Source organism: Osmia bicornis, chromosome 6 (assembly GCF_907164935.1).
Source record: "Osmia bicornis bicornis chromosome 6, iOsmBic2.1, whole genome shotgun sequence".
In the NCBI taxonomy this organism is placed as follows: Eukaryota; Metazoa; Arthropoda; class Insecta; order Hymenoptera; family Megachilidae; genus Osmia; species Osmia bicornis.
In genome coordinates this window covers 635815-655564 of record NC_060221.1, presented here as the reverse complement: position 1 = coordinate 655564, position 19750 = coordinate 635815, and the positions used below count along the sequence as shown (strand labels likewise).

General features: G+C 39.0%; 1 protein-coding gene across 1 annotated transcript in view; it reads left to right on the top strand.

Annotated features, from left to right (window-relative positions):
* The first annotated feature begins 118 nt into the window (after positions 1-118).
* LOC114879634 (protein sister of odd and bowel-like) overlaps positions 119-19750 on the top strand; it is a 72911-nt gene continuing 53279 nt past the window's right edge. Inside the window, exon 1 of the mRNA XM_046286309.1 lies at positions 119-625. The gene's annotated coding sequence lies outside the window, so the exon portion shown is untranslated. The remainder of the gene's footprint in view (positions 626-19750) is intronic.

The window sequence follows — 19750 nt, the reverse complement described above, 5'->3', positions numbered from 1 at the left end:
GCATCGGTGTGGTTATTCGTTGGAACGGTGCTCGCGGCTACGAAGCCGGACGTTTCTAACCGCGGCAAAAGAAAAGAAAAAGAAAAAGAAAAAGAAAAAGAAAAAAGGAACCACAAACGTCGAGGTGCTAACACCCAGAGGAAGCTAGCGGAACATACGTGTCCGTGTTTGGTCGCGAGTGAGAGTGTTTTTCGCGTGTACGAGCGTCCGTGGTGGCGTCCGGGCTTCTGACGAGACATCAACATCTGGTAGCGTGTTTCCGGTCGCGCGAGCGCGTGCACGTCCCGTTCTCCTGGCGCACGGTGCGGGTTCGAGTTCCTCTGCCGGGTGTATCTGTTCCGTCTGACCTGGACGTTCGGCAACCGGCCGATTTCCACGAGGTTGCGGTACCGTTCAACACACCTACACGTGGCTCTACGAACTTGCTTCTTTCGTTGTAATCGTGCGCGTCCAAGAAAGAGGACAACGAGGACCAGTATGCCGTGGATAGTTCTTCGTGGATCGTTTAAGTGATCGATCGAATTGCTTGCTGGATCACGGTGCTAGCTTCGAGTCAGCTGTTGATCGAGGATTATTCCTGCCAGCTATTCCCCGTGTGGAGGACGTCCATCTTCTATTCGCAGAGGTTAGTCACTCTCCGCTCGTTCCGGTATAGTACACACGCGTACGTGCACCGCCTGCTGCCGAGCCGCGCGCGTGTGCGTGCGCGCGTGCGTCCACGCTTCTTGCGTGACTGTGAACGATCGTGTCCCCCGTTTTGCGACTGTCTGAGTGTTCGATCCTAGCGTGTGGGTAGACGCTCCGCGGGCTGACTGTGTGGGAGCCACACGGTGCATACGGCCGCGTGGATGCTCGCGGTGCAACGATCGATGTCGTGTACTCTACCGTCTGTATAGGTACACACGTGTGCGAATGTGTCAGCTCGAATGTTTGCGTGTGCGTTTATCCGCGTTGCGAAAGCGGCGCACGGGCTGTTCTATTCTTTTACCTGGCAAACTTTTCGTTCTTTTCAAGAAATTTCATGCTTAACTGGTGTTTGTAGGTGTAACGTTATGTTCAAGATAAACAAGGACGTAAAAGGTTCTTCAAACTGCTTCTTCTAATTATTACAGTAAATTATTCGATGGTCTGTGAAAATCTGTAATCGCATCTGATACGAGTTGAAAGGGTTGGAGTAATGGTGTACCTAAGTTGCTGTCGTTTAGTGAAGTGTCAAATGCTTAAAGTGTTGCAAAGAGTTCGTTCGTGGACTCTTAACAGTATGTAACGCTATACAAAATGATAGAAAAGTTCAAGATTGAACAATAAATGATAAAAATCGATAAACCTGATTACCTATTTCTCTCTATGTCTGCGCATAAGACACAAGAATTCTCAAGTAAATATTCAGTAAGAATGTGAATTTCCTTCAACTGATTCAGTACATTTGCGTCACATGAATGTAAATTGCCTCATACGAAATGAGAACATTTAGCTTCCGGAAATAGAAGAGCTATACATTTTAACATCTTATGTTCCTACATATTTTCTCGGTTGAATGTAAAACGGATACTGAATGAAAGTGAAATCACATTAAAATCTTCATTCATAATTTACCTCGTTTCGTTAGATTTTTCTAAGCAACGTAGCTGATGACTCACCTTACAGAGTCAGTGACAGGTGCACTTCCGGTTGCAACTACCCGACTAACCTCACATACCCAGAAAGGTCAAGGATCCTACCTTTGCCCTCAAATATTTGTATTAATTTGTACGAAATTATATTTGGCCACCAATTAAATGATTATTTTCCAAAGATTTGCAACATTTCTCAGCACTCTATAATTCCATCATTATGATTGCAAATGTTGCAACTGAGATCACTTTGACTTCTACAAATGTAGTAATTATCAATCTGATTGAATCGAGGTGCAAAAAAAATTTCATTGATTGAAGAAAAAAAAGAAGAACGATGGGTTTTACACGATTTCTTCGAAGTTGGATCACGTTTCTTCTGTGATTGATTTACCGACGATTTCAAAGAGCTACAGTGTTATTCAGCTTCAGCTCGTGAAACGAGGAATTCCCGCGGCTTGGAAAAATGCTCGTAACGAGCGGTCGATCGAATTTTTACGCTTTTTACCGACGTTTCGTGGCCGCTTCTCTCCGCGACACTTGGATGCTGGATAAATGCTTCGACGCATCGCAAGAAAATCCTACGATCTTTCTTTTTCCATTTCTCAATTTCTCTTTTGTGACTATTGCGCTATACTAGATAGGAAATTCTTTCATTTTTGCACCCGTTTCCTTTTGGTATTTCTTGTTAACCGATCTTTCTTGTTCACCGCTGTACAAAAGTGACAAGAAGCCCTAGCAACTTGTTTATTATAGAATAGAATATTTCTAGAGTTCAAGGATAACGAATAGGTAATTTCCTTAATCTTTACAATACACCAGTTTTTCGTGTAATTTAATTTTCTGATACAAATTAAAATCGAGTCGAATTTTAATTTGAATCGTTATCAGCACAAATTAGCGTTTACAAAAAATCTAAGCATAAAAATATTGTTTTCATAATATTTCACCCTGGACATTGGTATTCGTTGAAAATTATACAGAGTGATAACGTGTACCTCCTTGTATTAAAATATGTATACACCTAGTTAAACTAGTTACAAGCTTTTGCAATACGTAATATAGTTATCAAAAATATTTTACTCTCAACATTGTTATTTATGGAACGTTATATCAACTCGTAAAGTGTACTTATGATCAAATATGAAAACAAGTCAGACTCGTTACCACTTTCTGTACCTGGCGATAAATAGCTTGATTATTACCAAGTTGCAAGCGTGCTGCAGAGTTCAGCTGATTCAGCAGATCTTTTAGACCACTTACTTAGGAATTTGATCTTAAATAGAAACGATGATGGTACAAGATGTTCTATCGAATATTGAAAAGCTTTTCAAACGATTTCATAAACGATGCGATAATTGCAACATAATAACGAGATAAAATATGAAATTTGCAAAGGAATTTCGATGGCAAAATTCTTTCGCCGTTATCAACGAGTGGGCCAGCGAAAAATTGACAAAGAAAGCACCGATTTCACGTCGGAAGTGGAGAATAAGAGGTAGGATCGGTTCGAGTTATTTACCGCGAGCATCGTACGCTTTTACGGGGCCGGATTTCTCTGCCCGCGCCCGTCGTAAGTCGCCGGCCGGCCAGCTTCAAAAGCGACAATACGTTATGCAAATGAGGGTACGTCAGCGAGATTCTCCCTTCGATTTGCATTAAGCTTGCATTCAACGTCGCTAAGTACTTTCACCGTTGAGCTACGAGCCTCGAAATCCCATGACCGGAGATCGGACATCGATGAATCAAGGAAAAACGTGCTCGTCCAGAAAAAAATCACATATGCCATACCAGAGGGAATATTATCCAAATTTTAGAAGAAAAATTGATTACCTTTGATAATAAAGGTTACACCCTGACGATAAGATCTATCAAATATTCGACATAATTTAATTTGCAGCTGACGCGTATAAATCTTTATGAAAATCAATTAACACGTAGCAAAGAAACTGTGCAAAACGTCCAGTGTTACATTCAATCAATAAACTTGTTGAGGAACGGCTAACCTAATTGCGTTTTTTTTCCATTTTATGCAACAGATCGATTTGATTAGCGGATCACGGTGTACTTTAGAATCTCCTAGGCGTGTCTGTGCCGTTAATTAATGCTTTTTACATGGTAATTAGAAACATTTTAATACACCTTACTGGATAAGGAAGGCGTATTATACATATGCATTAAACAAAAATGTTTCCACTTCTCTTTTTTTTACCTAATTATGACAGAATAACAACCGATCAAATTAATAAGAATTTTCATGTTTCAACAAATTTACTTCATCGATGTATATCATAGTTTTAATTAAATCATAAAAGTTACTCGCTGGATTAATTTTGAATCACGATAATTTCAACGACTAAACATAAAAAATTTCATATTTGTGTTTTATCGAGTGGATGAAACTTTTTAATTGATCAAAATTAAAGAGGAACTAATGGAGATAATTACAAAGAGAAATAGAACGCATTAAAGGATTAAATACGAACATGAAGCTTCCTGAAAGAATATCGTTTATCTCGTGAGCAAAGTATTTAAATGAGTTTCGTGTACTCTCACTTAGCAGCTCGTAAATCTTGAATCGATTCGCGAAAAAACAGCGATGGACCGCTTTCTTGAACGTGTAATTAACTGGCATTGCCTTTCGTCGGAATCCTTTGTTTCTTTTTGCAAACTTTGTCGAAAAAGAAAAAAATACATTAACATTCGAAATAATCCGTGCATTATAAACCTGAATCGTTAGCATTTATTTTATCGATTCATTGACGAAGATTACAGTGCTTCGCTAAAAAATACATTATTCATTTGCAAAATATGCTAATTGATAAGACTTTGAAATTTCGGTATTTTCGTAAAACTGCGAAGACATGATATTAGATTAATTTCCTGGTATTTTTAATTATATTTTAAAAGAATTCCTCTGCTGACCTGACTATACCGTTCATAACCCATTCAACCTGTATAAATTGATCGCGTAAATAAATGGTGCTCGTGCACACGGTTCACGATAGCATAAATCGTATACTAATGAATCCCACGTGGGATGTTCTTGTTTCAAAAGAGGATAGGTAGCATCATTATAAAACAGAAGGGAAAAAAGTGCTGGAAGAACGGAATATTTGAACGGTAAAGTGTTGAAATAACGGTTGTCCAGATAACAGAGGTTCCACTCTATTTAACGCACAAAATGCCCGCTAAATTCAACCGGGCCACTCGAGTAATTAACAAAAACACCAGATTTATCCGTGAAATTCGATCGAATCTCCTTGCAATGTACACTTCATGCCAATGATACACTGTAATCCTTGACAACTTCAATTATGAATAATGAGACAAGTACTAAAAATAATAATTGTAACAGTATGCCACTAATGGCAATTGTCACAGAGTTTTTTAACAAATCTAGAATATTCATTCATTAAGCAGATTGTCTTAAATTATGTATCATTTAACTGGGTCAGGTACGTGGTAAAATATAAACTTTCGAAAGAATTTCATCAACCTTAATTATTAAAATTCCTGTGTTTTTCTCGTTAACCTCTTAACTAGGTCATTATTTCAGCAGAAAAGTTACTTCTCTCTCGAGTATGTCACAAAAAAGATACGAAGAAGAGTTAATTTGTCATACACAAAATCCACGATAATGAAACTTATGTGTTTTTTCTAAGCTTTATTTTATATTATTTCTAATTTAATTTCACTTCTATTTCTATGCCAATTTAATTCATATTTTATTTTCAACGTTGATTTCTAACTTTTATGTCCACCTCTTTGTTTTTTCATTTTCTCACGTAGAATTGTTGTTAACATTTATTTATACCCCGGGTTTACGATATCATATTGATCTCGATTAATTTCACGACCGTGCTACGCCATTTCCAATCGAGTATACGTCGGCAATTTTCCACGCTGGAAAAGCTTAGGCTTAGAAAATTTCACAGAGAAGAAACGGTGTTACACGCTCGATGCAAACAAGTTCGACACACGAGCATCGGTGAAAGTGAATTACGTTCGCGGTACTTACTCGGATATGTGCTTTCCTCGCGCTTTCAAAAACCTGACAGCCATGGATTAGATCAGCAAATGACCAATCTAAACATTTAGCACCACGTAGACACCTATGGGGCATCCAATTTAAACATTACCCTTTTGATAACCATTAATTTTGCTTCTACGATCACGCACAATTTTATTTGTAAAAATTTTCAAAGAAATATCAGGAAATTATCTAAAATATTTTCCTTCGATGCTTGTATTGTCTATAAAAGACCAATCAAACAGAATGTATAACGGCCACACGCGTCTCGGCGAGCAACGAACACAAATAATTGAAAAATTCCTGCTGTCCATCGTCCGCGACCGTCGCGCTATTAATTAGGTATAAAACAGTACACGATGGCGAACGTGTCGATCGTCGAGTTGCTTTTTCTCGAATTAAGGACGTTCCTGTAACGTTCTTCAGCACCGACAAACGCGTTTTCTTAGCCTTCCAAGTTGTATCCAGGTTTCCGATGTCCAACCTGTCGTGTAGTTTCTTTCGCGTACAAATTTGTTCTTGCATGGAAGAGTACCTTTCGTGAAAGTTAAGGAAATAAATGAAACTGGACTCGATTTTTATACGCGACCGTCGGTTTTTGTAAATCTCGATTCAGCCAGAGGTTTCTATCCAGATGAAGATGAAATACAGGTCACCTATTGACACCTTTAACCCAGATACATCCGAATTTTTTATTTTCATATATTTTTCTTTTCGGTGTAATACTTGAATTAATCAGGCCTGATTTCTTAAATGAAATTTCATTCATAAATTTGGGCGTTCGACGAGAACACGTGGCCAGACCTGTTCTCGGTGCACGAGAAATTAGCAAAATCGTGTGCATTCATCGATTTATTTCTTTTCATGAATTACAACATGTATCTTGGAAGCCGAGGACGAGCTCAAACGATGTAATAAACACGGATAAAAGTTCTTCCTCGACTTCAGACTCGTTACTTTCATGTTAATCGGCTATTCAGCTGTTGGTGTTCCTCATTAACCGATCCTGCGTCTTCTCGACTAAGGATTCGGATTAATCTGATAACGTTTTATCATTTTTCAAGTATACTTCAATCGAAACGTTCTCCCGTCCATAATACAAATTTTATCGATAAACTAAGACGAAAAAATATAAAATAGCCTAAATCTTAATTGATAGCCATATTGGTATAATACGAGCTACAAAAACAATAAAATTCCTTTTTCTTAACACGACAAGTAGGTAATATAAGACATTTTAAAGGATAGGGTACAGCTATTGTCGTCGATAATCGATTTTCAACGGAGCGGCGCATATATGCGTCCACCGAAGGCAAAGTGTTAATTTATCGTTGCTTCTTTGAGCAATTTTTTCTTTCATGGCAGACAAGTAACGCGGCTACTTCGAGCCTCGTAAACTCAAGCAGTCTGGAGAAAGTAATGTTCGGGCATTTACCCAGCGATATCCCGGTTCTGGAGAGATCGTAATCGATAACGAAGTAAATTATCACCTCGAACGTGAATATGATACGCTGATCTCTTGATATGTTTCCGCAATTTCTTGACACATTTGACAATTTGATCGTGCTTCTGTCGTTTATCATTTTTTTGACAAACTGACCTCTTTATTCAACTACTTGTACGACATTGCTTCCCTAAGTAGCAATTTAACCCCTTTTTGCTATAACACAAATTTCTTGAATAGTAATTACAAGAAAGGGTTGAAGGAACTGCAATTTTCGGTGGAAAAAATTCCAAATTTTATGTCGTCTGATTTTATACGGGTTAATACATCTCTGGGGGTGCCTATTTCCGAAACACCCAATAAAATTCATATTCACGTCCGAAGGGGGACTAATTTAGAAGCACTTCGTTTTACCAGAAACAAACGGAATAAACCAACACATTCTCAAGAATTAAGAATGTTCGTCTCATTTTACCGTTAAAAATCCTGGAAATATCTAAAGGGTTAAGTAGCTATCCCGATAAAACGGTGATTTGTGTACGATGGCCAATCGAGGGTGTTGCCGTTTGGAAAATAAGTTATTTTCTAAAATCGTCGCTTTATCCGCGCGAAAGGTGTCTAATAAACCGGCTGTACCAGCGAATTTGAATTCCAAAAACGACTTTTATGTCGTCCCACGACTTTTATTGCCCGACACTCGGATCAGTTCGACTCCGTGGCCAGGGGCCTGGGTCGCTGGTGGAATTCGGATGAAGCTGTTATTTTAGTTTCGTTTCCCGTGGAAACCGTGGAAGGAATTTTTATAGTTTTTGTCTGTGGTCAGAAAACAGAGCCAGACTTTGTGCGGACTCGCTCGTCTATTTACTTTTCCCTTTTTCTTGTTTCTTTTTATATACGAGACGTTGCTGGTTTCTTTATCTACTCGTGTAAAGTCGAATAATGTTTCAGGGGATTCAAAATAGAGGAAATATTTCGTGTTTTGAGCTTTTGAACGAATGTTGCAGTCGTGAGGCGCCATCGAGGCTCTTCCTTTTATTTTCTATTTTTTCATGAACGTTGCATATTTTGAGGGTTCATCATTTTAAAACGAAGACGGATGCGAGTCTTTAAAAATGAGTAATGCAACTGAATGCAAACATAAAATAATTCATTCATCTATTTTTTTTATATATATTTTACTGAATCTGATTTTTGCAAAATTTATTGGATGCTGAAGAGTATAGTCGACGAAGTTGGTGATATCGATGAACGATAGGGATTATCAGAGCAGTAGCACCCCGCGGTGTAACACAACCTACCGAAGCGTGGTTATTACGCTCGGTTTCTTTCGCATTGTTTGATTTAATCTATAAAAGCTTCCAATTTGTACGAATGGAAGACAATGCTTCCAGGGTGGCCAAACAATACAGCAATTTGTACGCGTTCAACTGGCTGAAGATTCAATTTATTTTAGACACCTTGAACGAATCAATAATTCTGCACCGTACAAAATTAATCCCTTGCTCTTATAAATTTGTTTTTTTTTTTTTTTTTTTTTTTTTTTTTTAATATCATATTATGATTGAAATTTTAATTAAAAGTTGATAATTTTATAAACATGATTTATCACGAAGCATATTTTTATTCAATGCCATCTTGAAATGATTTATTCGGAAAAATTTTAGTAATTGCACTTTCGCCAGAAGAAGTATTCATTAACTCTTAAAAGCTAATAGGTGAAATTTCACTCCACATTGAATCTCGTAATTAAATTTTTTCGTAACTGTTATCTTAAGTGCTCAAGTCCCAAAGTTGGATTTGTGATAAGACATGAATTAATCTCGATGAGATACAGGATTAGCTTTGAAATCGATTCACGGTTTCATTATTCAAATTTATTCATTGAATGCATTCGTTATCGGTTGTCGCGGACTCTTGAACAACGTACAGTGTCAAGATACTTCGTAATTGAGTTTTCTTGTTAATTTCGATGATCAAGAATTTATTTAACTTGGCACTGTTTCAAAGGATTGTTTGCAGCAAGAGAAACTTCGTATTGTAGAATATAAAATAGCACAGAATTAAAAAAAAAAAATTATGTTAAAACCTATAAAAATCATGTAGTAATTAATGAAAATTGCGAACAATCCATTAGAAATTTACAGTAATAATTATATTAGTAGTGATTTTAATGAATCACCGATAAAATCTTTATCAATTTAAAACATTCGTTCGGATCATTTTAGAGTCATTATGCTTCGTTATGCTTTGTAGAAAAACCCGCCAAATAAAACATGAACCGTGATTGCAGTAATTATCGAAACGGGGCTGTCGATAAGATTCCGTAGAAATTCATGAAAAATCGAATTTCTAATCGATGATCATACATATCTACATATCGATCGAACGGAACATTTGTAAAATAACCACATGTTGTAGTTTCCGTGAACCGTGAAAGCATGTTAGAAAACAACCGATAGACGAATGCATGTCAAAGAAGAAGGGAATCAAGCTTCTTACCTCCGCATTCCGAGAATTAATCAATATGATAACCGAACCAGACTAATTAATCTTCCTTAGCGAAACGAGCAAATAAAGGTATCCTTATTTTTTGTGCCACTTCATCGATCATCAGTGAAGAATATAATAGCTCTTCTGAGAAGAAGCTTAATGCGATCATCGAAAAACTATTTTACAGTTAATCATCAAAATATTATCATAAGTTTTATTACAGTAATTGTAATTAATGACTTTAATAAACGGTATAATATAATGCGATATATTACAAATTTAATAATAACATTTTATTTCAAATTATAATGCTATTCAAAATGTCTAATACCACTTATGATTAATTAAAAAATTAATCAAAAAATTTTCAATCAAAAAAATTCCCACCCATAATTCCATTGATACGTCAATTTTACAAAGTGTCATAAATCTCGGGAAACATATCGTTGTCAAAATATTGAATATATAATGCCAATCACTGCTCACCCCATGATAGTCAACCAATCAAAGGAAAGAAGCAGAAACACGTATTCATGGTTGCAAGTTCCTGTGCATCACCTGTACCACTTGCAACAAAACTAGAGAAAGCCTTGCAACACTCCTCGAATTTCTGAATGCAATTTATCCGCGTGTACCGGCTCGGTTTATAACACTAGTGCACGCAAGCATGCGCCCGCGTGTAAATATAGCATGCTGGGTACAGTCTCGTGCAACTTGGGTTTCTTTTGAATTAAAGAAAAGTGTAGAGGAAGAAATGATCCATCATTCGCCTTGTTTGTCTAAAGCTTTTATAGAGGAATATAGGAAGTTCTGTGAAAGAGTTTATTTGGATTCTTCATAGATTCCTCTAGGGTTAGGTTAGATTTCAAGCAAATTAAGAAGCCTAAGTTGCACCAGAGTGTACAGCTTATAGGTGAACCACTCGACGGCTATCAACTTGGCAAATGTCAAAGTATCCCAGGGTGGTAGAACCTGTCTTGTTACTCGCACAACCTCGACGTCCACTTGGAAAGTTATTAGGCGAATCCAAGGGTTTTTCACAGAAAATTATTTAAATTGGTGTGGAAAATTTAAAAAATTTTTTTCGACTCTCTGTTTACTGTCTTACAAAATTAACCCTTCTTGAAATCGCAGAAACTCTAGTGGCCTACTAACTCCTCAAAATTAAGGGTATACTTAAAAAAAAGTTACTTTATCAAAAATTTTCCAATTTTACAACACAAATTTGCTTTCGATTTCTTTTTGCACCGGTAAAATCTTCCATCACAGTCGTCAACTATAAATATACAAGTTGAAAATAAAATTCAGTATTTCTGTGTGACCACTTTGGCCGTCGAAATCAAGTTTGAAACCGGTCAACAACGTATCAAAGATAATGGTCAGCACAGAGGCGGCTCAAAATCGATGCCCGGACTGTATTGGTCGGTTCCGTTCGATCGACGCTACTTCCTGAATCCAGCATTAAATGAATTCCTCTTTTTTTCTCTTTCAATTCGTCAAGGAGAGAAATTTCGTAGCTGGACGATCTTTTACGTCGATGACTTCACGCGTCCTTCCATGGACTTCCTCTGCTCGAGTACAACAGGATGATAATAATTTTTATTTTTTATTCCATTTTTTTTCGTTCTTCAGATACACGTGGATCACGACTAGCAACGTGAAATGTATAAACACGAGAGTATACGAATTATTTTTGGCAATGCTTGCCAAATTGCAAGAATCAGCTCAAAAATAAAATTTGACACTCGAAATTTTTTAGCCGGTTCTAAATTGTCATAGAAATCATTAAAATTCAACAGATATTGTTTGAAGGAACATAAAGTGATCGTTTCTCCTCGCTTCGAAGACAGTACGTAATGTTAGGTGCGATTGGAAAGAAAATGCGATGCGTGATAAGAGGACAGAAAGAAGAAAACGGCTACATATCATCGATTGCTAGTCTGCTTCTCAAAATACATTTAGCTGCATGAGTCACCGCTTTCTATCGGAATGTTAACGGTAAGCCTGCGCAGGATTACGGAAAAAATCGACTCGTCGGCTTCGATCGGTCTGCATGCTCCAATAGAAACTTATTTCCACTGACAATGAGATACATACATATAGGTATTCATTGTTGCATCGGGACACGGCAAACTAGTGAGAATCATTTGACGTTTTGTATTGCAAGGAAATCGCGTGTAAAGGAATCGGTAACTCGCTGCAAAATTAGCGAAGCTTGATAATTAAGTGGGAAATTAATCGGCCTTCCGAATGGAAATCGATGGTAACGTTATGCACAGAATTCTAAACTTACATAAGACGCCGGTTGCATTCGTAACACTCGCGACCGTAAGTAAAATTGGCGCAACTTATGGTCGTCACGCTTTATTCGGGTTTAGGACTCACCGAGCTACCGGTATGTCCGCTTTTACCTGTTTCAATGAACTTTTAACCGATTGTAAATTCAGTTTCTAACCATTACGATTGAAATCGTTAAACAGCAATTCTATTTCAATAGAATTCTCGTCCATATTTAATAAATGAAATAAAATCTTACAAATTAATCAAGTTGTATTTCTGCTGAAAATGAAAAAAGAATCATGTAACCAAGGGTTGAGACCATTAGAAATCACAGTTGGTGCTAATTGTTCGACAAGAAGAGAGCAAAGCAAAAATTTAGCAATCTTTTCATTAATTTAATTCGTCACGACAACCATTAAGAGAATGTTCCTTCTCTCTCGAGCAAGAAAAGAAGCGGTTCGCTAATTAGAACAAAATTCTTTTTATTTCGCTTGTTGGTCGTGACCAGTGTCTCTCTGTCTGTAAATTACGGGCCACAAAGAGCTGAAACTTCGTCGTTGGTGTATTCGCCATCGCGTCCCAGATATTTCCTGGTTAAGAGCCACGTCGAACGCTTCAACGGCCAACTGTACGATGCTGGTACGAGGCGGTCCCACGCTTCGAGATGCGTATCTACGTCTCGTTTGGTGGTTTCCCTTTGTTTTGGCTGGCATCGACCAACTTCCTGCCGTTTTCTATTCCCCCGGGCCAGCCATGTTACGCAGCCTTCCTTCGTTTTTTCTTTTATTTCTTTTTTCTCGCGTGCGTGAATCGGCGAGAACACGGGCGGGGACATTGTGTACCTAGAAGCGATGTTTCTCACAACAAGTACCTATAGGCTGCTTCTTGCTTCGAACTTCGATGAAATAAGTGCCGTGCGTCGCCGATTTTACCATTTTAAAAAGACAACCGTTGGGAATCTTAAGTATCACCATAATGATATTTTTAGATAATCTGTGACATTAAAGTGTCCTCATTTTTCTGCCATTCCACGAAAGCTAACGATTGAACCCACCGAACCCAGCCAGATGTTCTTAACGACCAATGACGTGGAGCCTCTCCTACCGGATACGAGGCGCGATATTCGACCGACAGGATTCCGTAATAGTCCCTTAAGAAAAAAAGGGGGAACTCCGGTACCGGCAACTCGAATGGCGGTCATTACCGTCCAACAACAAGCGATCTCTTGTACCCGTTTTCCCTTTCCTTTCTCTCGGCGCTGAACGTTGTTCCTTTACCTGTATGTACTGGCCCGACTTCGTCGCTGCTCGTCCTTCGTTTAACCCTTTCGCGCCGCGCCGGTTCAATCGAAAAGCGGTATCACAGCTGTTACACTGTAGCCATCTCCTGATCGTTCTTTTCTTATAAGATTAAGCCCTCTTTTATACTCGACTTCGCGCCGCCCATACCTATATGTAACGTGCGCAATTTCAAATATTTCAAGATTTCTAATTAATCATTGGAATCATACTTATTAAAACTAACAATATAGAAAATTCCATGACCCACGTTCAAAGCTCATCACAAAAATCATTCGTATCACAATAACTTCATTTATCATAAAACTCCCACATTCATCTGCCGGTAAACCCACATGGAAACACCAGATTATCAAATCACAATAACACTTCCCTGACCCTGATGTTCCATTAAAAACGGTTACCGTTACACATTAGAAACTTCACCACCATTTTATTGTTCGTCCTGAACAAAAGGAGCCGGAGTCGGTCCATCGAGAACGCGTTTCCTGAAGGGATCATCGAGGTCGTTAATATGAGGCAGGTTCACTGGCCCGAAACCCGAAGCCGTAGCTCCTCCAAAGGATTAGGGAGAGAATAAAAAATAGAAAAAAAAGAATTCCTTTAATCCCTGCGAACGAAGCACGCAACAAGCAACGCCATTTCGAAACGCGATTTTCTCCGTACCAGTGGAAGTACACACCTCGTTGGGAAGGCAACTTTTAAGATATTCCTTTCGACGAAGGATTTATTGGACAGAAAGGCATTAGAAGACAATGGCCGTGCATCGAATGAAATCATACGGCGTGCAAAGGTGTAATAGACGTTTCGCGTCGGGACGTTGAAATCGAAAGGTGTAATTTCAGATAGAATTCTGATCAAACGTGGTCTACGTTTGAAAAATTTCCAATTTTTCTAACAATCACTGGGGATACGAATTTGTCTACGCAAAATACTGAAATTTATTCAGAAAATATTACACACCGTTATTTATGAGAAGCAATACGATTCGATTGTCTGCGGATTGAGTCGAGTGCGAAAGGTTGAATTAAGTGCTCGTCGTATTGCAATGTGAAAGAAGCCTAATATAACGGATGCACCCACGCATCGAAGCGAGATGCAGCAAGGATAATACGAAGGATGAACGGGACCACCGATATCGGACAGGATTCGACATAAAGTCGTCAATTATCGAGGACAAGCGGAACCAGCGGCCGAGATATGCATCCAATAACGAGCACGGGATCGAGACAACTTGACGACTAATGATGCAACCGGCATCGAAATTCATGTTTTATGGATCTGGAGATACAATTTCGGGATCGAAGCGTACCAGGATCTTTGTAATATCGAGAAACGTGTTAAATTGTCAGCTAAAATTTTCTAATAATTATTTTACTACGCTTAATTATTTCGCTAGTACATTAACATCATCGTTTATCTGATTCGTCTCCCCGTAGGGCAGACGAAAAATTCAATTTACAAGCGTTTAATCCGAGGACCGGTCGCGTGGTAAATTTCTCCGGGTGGATAAAGTATCACGCGAGCGGCTGATCGGCCGAGAGACCCGAACCGGGTAACACAACGTTTCCAATCAACCACGATTGCAACGAGCTTCAACCACCGTGTGGCTGCAGTGCCTTCTACGGTCGTAAAGATAACGGGCCTCGTGTTTCGTGGAATCGAAACTCAATTGAGAATAAATAACGCAATGATAATGAGCTACGCGATTCTGTTGCTCGTTTGTACGCTCCGTACAAGTCGGAACTTGCTGAATGTAACTACAATGCACGAACCTCGGGTGCATTGTTTGCTGCATCTGACAACCAGCCATTTTGTATCGAGAATCTTAACGAGTCACTTATACAGTCATTTTTATAAAACTTTAAGCTTTAAGATATTTTTTTATATTTTATGTCATAAAATTTGGAACGAAAAGTTCAAAACCTTAAAGCAAAAATTAAAAAAAAGAAAAAGATTTCATCGACAATTTCAAGGATATTTTTCATTTAATCCGTCGTGAAAGTCCTCGGGCAGAGAAACTGTACTCGCAATAAATTCGAATCATCGATCGGCGACGGTTTGAAGCACGAGGCGATTAAAAGGAGCGCTTTAAATCCCTCGTTAGACGGGTTCGCTTCAATTATCAGCCACAGTGGCCACCTCGAGCTGTCTGCCCTGGCTTTTTTCACTTTTCACGCATAACTCGGCCACGAGTTTTGCAAGTGAGACCAGCCAGCCGTTCGCCAAATCGTTCGAACGGAAACGCGTCACCCTATATATAGACAGGTCGACTTGGTTCTGCACCAAGAGAGCCGCGCGATTGCAGCCGGGATCCTAGAAAAATTTCTGTGGAACGACCATCAGCGTTCATTATTATTTTCGGTAATGACCAAGGTTCATCCTATTAATCTCAATTTCCAATTTAGTACCTCAATTTTCATCATCAGATCACTAGCTAATATAGTTTCGATAGCACCTAGAATGTTAAATTAGGATAAATTCAGGTAATTGGCTACCTTCGTGTCAGAGAACGTGTCAATCAAGATATCCGCACACCCTCGAAGAAAAAAAAAGGGACCTAAGATATTCGAAATTCCAGCTCCAATTCTCGGATCATTACCTGAAATTGCATAATAGACGCCTGAAAAGGGGGTCGGGAAAGGAAGAAACGTAACGAGCAGCAACAGGGAGCCTACTAGAAGGAGTTGTTAATGCGACGCGATCGTTCGTTCGTCGTAAAAACTTTCCACGAGGCAGCTACACGCCGAGGTGCAATGGTACAACGGTCCGAGCACGGTGCACCAGTGCACCAGCCTACGGCGTTTCCACTGGCCAACTACCTACCGGACCAGACTGGACCAGTCTCGACTATTATAGCGATGGAAGATGAAGCGGAGACTGGATACACTGACCCAGTATTTCGAGCGAAGGGAAGTCCGGTGCAACGGCCACGATACATGTAACTGGATGCATCTTCGTGCAATGCGATTGAATTGCTTCTTCTTACTGCTGACAGGGGACATGTTACCCTCTTGCCTCGTTTCTCTTTCTATTCCTTCTTTGTATTCTTCAAATATTTACTCGCTTGTTTTTGCAACTGATTTATTTTAATGAAACAGGTGGCCATTGTGGCTGACCCAGTATTTCGAGTAAACGACGGTCCAGTTATAGAGTTACCTCATTTCTCTTTCTATTTCTTCGTTGTAAGAAAATCCAAATTCAATTTTCAATTCAATTTATCTAAATTTTAAATTACTCCTTTGGACGTTATCATATAAAACAGTGTGTACATCTTAAACAACGAGTTCAGTTTCCAAAGAAATCTGGATAGATCGAACAATGCATGTACCCTATTACTCTTTCAACCATCACCTGGATATCCTCATCACCATCATCGTCGTCGTCGTCGTTGTCATCATCATCATCATCATCAACATTTCAACCGCATTTAAGAAGCGTCCGGACGCGTGCACTCGGTTGAATCGAGATTTCATCCCACTGAATGCAGCGAAATTGCCACGGCTCGGTACGAACGAGCTGCTGCATGACTTCCCAAGGATAATTTCTATCCCCAGCCGTGATAGATGATGGATTTTACATTGCTATAAAATCTCGCATTCAATGAACGGGGCCTAGGATATAGCACACGGCCGTGGATGCGCCTTAATGACGTCGTCGTTGCTCCATCCTGCATTTAACCCAACCGAGAAGAATGAGTCGCAGAGATGCGAAAATATGCAAGTAACGGCTTAATCAGTTTCGCCGTTTGGAAATTGCAACTGAACTCGTCTACGATTTTAGAGACACGAAAGTTGCCTCGTATATTCGCCATTTGCATTGGCATAACTGAGTTTAAGCGGTGGAAACTCCTTCCTCAAAATGCGAACTGACCTATCCTATTGTTGTAAGATCCTAAGATTCCAATATGCCACTTTACAATATAAAGTATGGTAAATGGTACTTGATCGTAAGATTAACTATCGAAACATGCTACAAACATTGTAAACCAGTCGTGGAGTGTCAAATGGCAACTCGTGTATTAATAAATCGGGTAATAATAAAAAAGAACTTGGTGGAAAATAACGAAGATGGTATCTAGCGATCGTCGTGATTTCACTTTATGAAATAGGTATGGTAAATGGTACTTTATCGTATGATCATCTATCGGAACATGTTATAAACATTGTAAGCTAATCATTAGGCGCCAGAAAGCAATTTGCGGAAGAAATGGCTCGTAAAACTTAAGTTTATCTTATAATTTATGTAGTATTATTGTATTTACTTTTTGTTACTATGGAAAATACTACCACGTCATTCACATATGAAGGACGCTCGAATTTTTATAAAAATCCATCTATCCACACATATAAGAAATTCTTTTACATATCTGATAAGTACTTGGATCTATTCCAAACTATAGTTATTGCACCTCAATACTTTTTAGTCTCAGAAGGCACAGTTATTTTTCCGAAAAATGAAAAATTTGAATTATAAAGGGGTTAACATTGAATTACATTGAATAAACTAGCCATACCTCGTACCATAATCATTCTCAATATCATAAAAATCATTCGCGACAGAGGTTGTAAGAAGAAACAGAGAGTCACAGATGCGACACAAGATTCTCGTTACATGTAGTACATTACCCGCAGAAACACGAGGCTCTGCCGGCCCCGTTTTATTTATACGTTGCCTTTTGACCCGACGCGACGCCGCCGCCGCGGCGACGTTTCGACAGCGACGGGAAAAAGCGTTAATGCCTGTCTAACCGAGCGGAATCGAAACACGTCGAAGCCGCTATTAACTAACTATCGTGACACCGCTTTATACTCGTCGATAGTTGAAACCGGCTAATCGTACGATCTATCGTACGTGTAGCCGAGCTCGCATAATCGATTAAGATACAGCGATTAATTCAGTTATCAGTTGCGACGGGGGATCGTGGTGTCGTTCGAAGAAGGTCGAGAAATAAAAGTTATCTTATTAATTAGCGATTCTGTACTTGCCCTCTAGACAGAAATTGCACCGTTCCTTTTTTCAACCGAAGGAAATTATTAGGTTGCCGTACGAGCCTGCCGTGCAGTTCTCTACGACTGCATTGTGAAACATCGATCGAGGGATAGGTTGATAATTTATATCGAATGGGATTGTAGGTACGTTTCCAACTGGGAAATATCGCGGGGATCTTTTCGGTTTTTCTAGTTTTTTCCACCAGATAAGCGAGAAATTTATGCGCGGATTAGCATTTAGATGAAACGATTCTGCTGCAATGTTCAGTATTCGTCGAAACGACTGAAACGCGGCTTTAATGTAAACGTATTGTACTTACACGTTTTCTACCGTGTTTTTAGCGATGAGCTAAAATTTGGAGAGCATAAGTTCTACTAATTTTTTATTTTTCTTATGGCAAGAAGAAATTACCCGCAATCCAAGATAAAATTAACTACGAAACGATCTAACAATTTACGAGTTAATAAGTGTCTCCGACAAGAAAGGTTTAACTCTCGATTTGCACCGGTGAAAAATCAAAAAACCCATCGTATTTCATCAACAGCCGAACAAGTTCCTCCGCGTCGCAGTTCTCGAGAACTTTCTTGCACATCGACTCTTTTTACAGTGGATCATTAACAACATTGTGGCAAGTTTTCGATGAGTTCGAGGGAAAGTATCGCTTCGAGGTATCCCGTGAGCGGTTCGTTGAAATCATAAATCGAAGAAGTCTCGCGGCAAGTCGGAATAGTCCGCGTGCCGTTCCGCGCCGCAACTTTCTCGCTCGTGCCAGCTCCTATTTTGGATCTAGCACAGAATCCGCCTGCGGTCGCCGCGACCGTTCAAACATCTTTTCCGCTAGTTTTCGAATTTTACCCGCGACCCAGTTCGAAACTACAGCAAGGACAACGACCAAACGAACGACTTCTTTTTCTCTGCCTCGAAATTGTCCGAGAAGCAATTACGTGCTCTGCTTAATTATACAGGCAGAGATTTTACGGCTTGATTTATGTAAATTGTTTCGAGTAATTTTCTTCAGAATTAACCCTTTGTCAACTCAGAACAGAGATACAGTAGCGCGGTACTGTTTCTTTGAAATAAAATAATTTCAATAAAAAAAAGATTTTTCAATATGTATATTTCCAATTTAACGTTTTGATTTTAATTTAATTTTAAATTAATTTAGTATACACGGGACGGTACAGAAATTAAAAATTAAAAATTACAGTGTGATCGCAAAAATTTTTAATTTTGTATATTTATATTTTCGACCCGAATATCAAAATAAATCTTGTAGGCTCGAATCCGGTGAAATTGAAACGAGCTTCAGCGTTAAGCAACGCCGTACAACCTGCCGTTATAACTGTCAAATTTGATTACCAAACTGACGCAATCAATTTATCGGTTGACCGCCTTCTGGCGTGCACGAGACCCGATATAATTCATACACCACCTCCGTTAATTGCGCAACGCTTTCGTTCGATGCACTAATTCATACGCGTCGAGGTCCGACAACACTCGAGTCGGCTTTCTTGGTCATCGTTAAGTGGCACGGGACACGTTTCATTGCCCCTTAATAACCTTATCATGATATACGATAGAGATACGGATGTTCGATTAC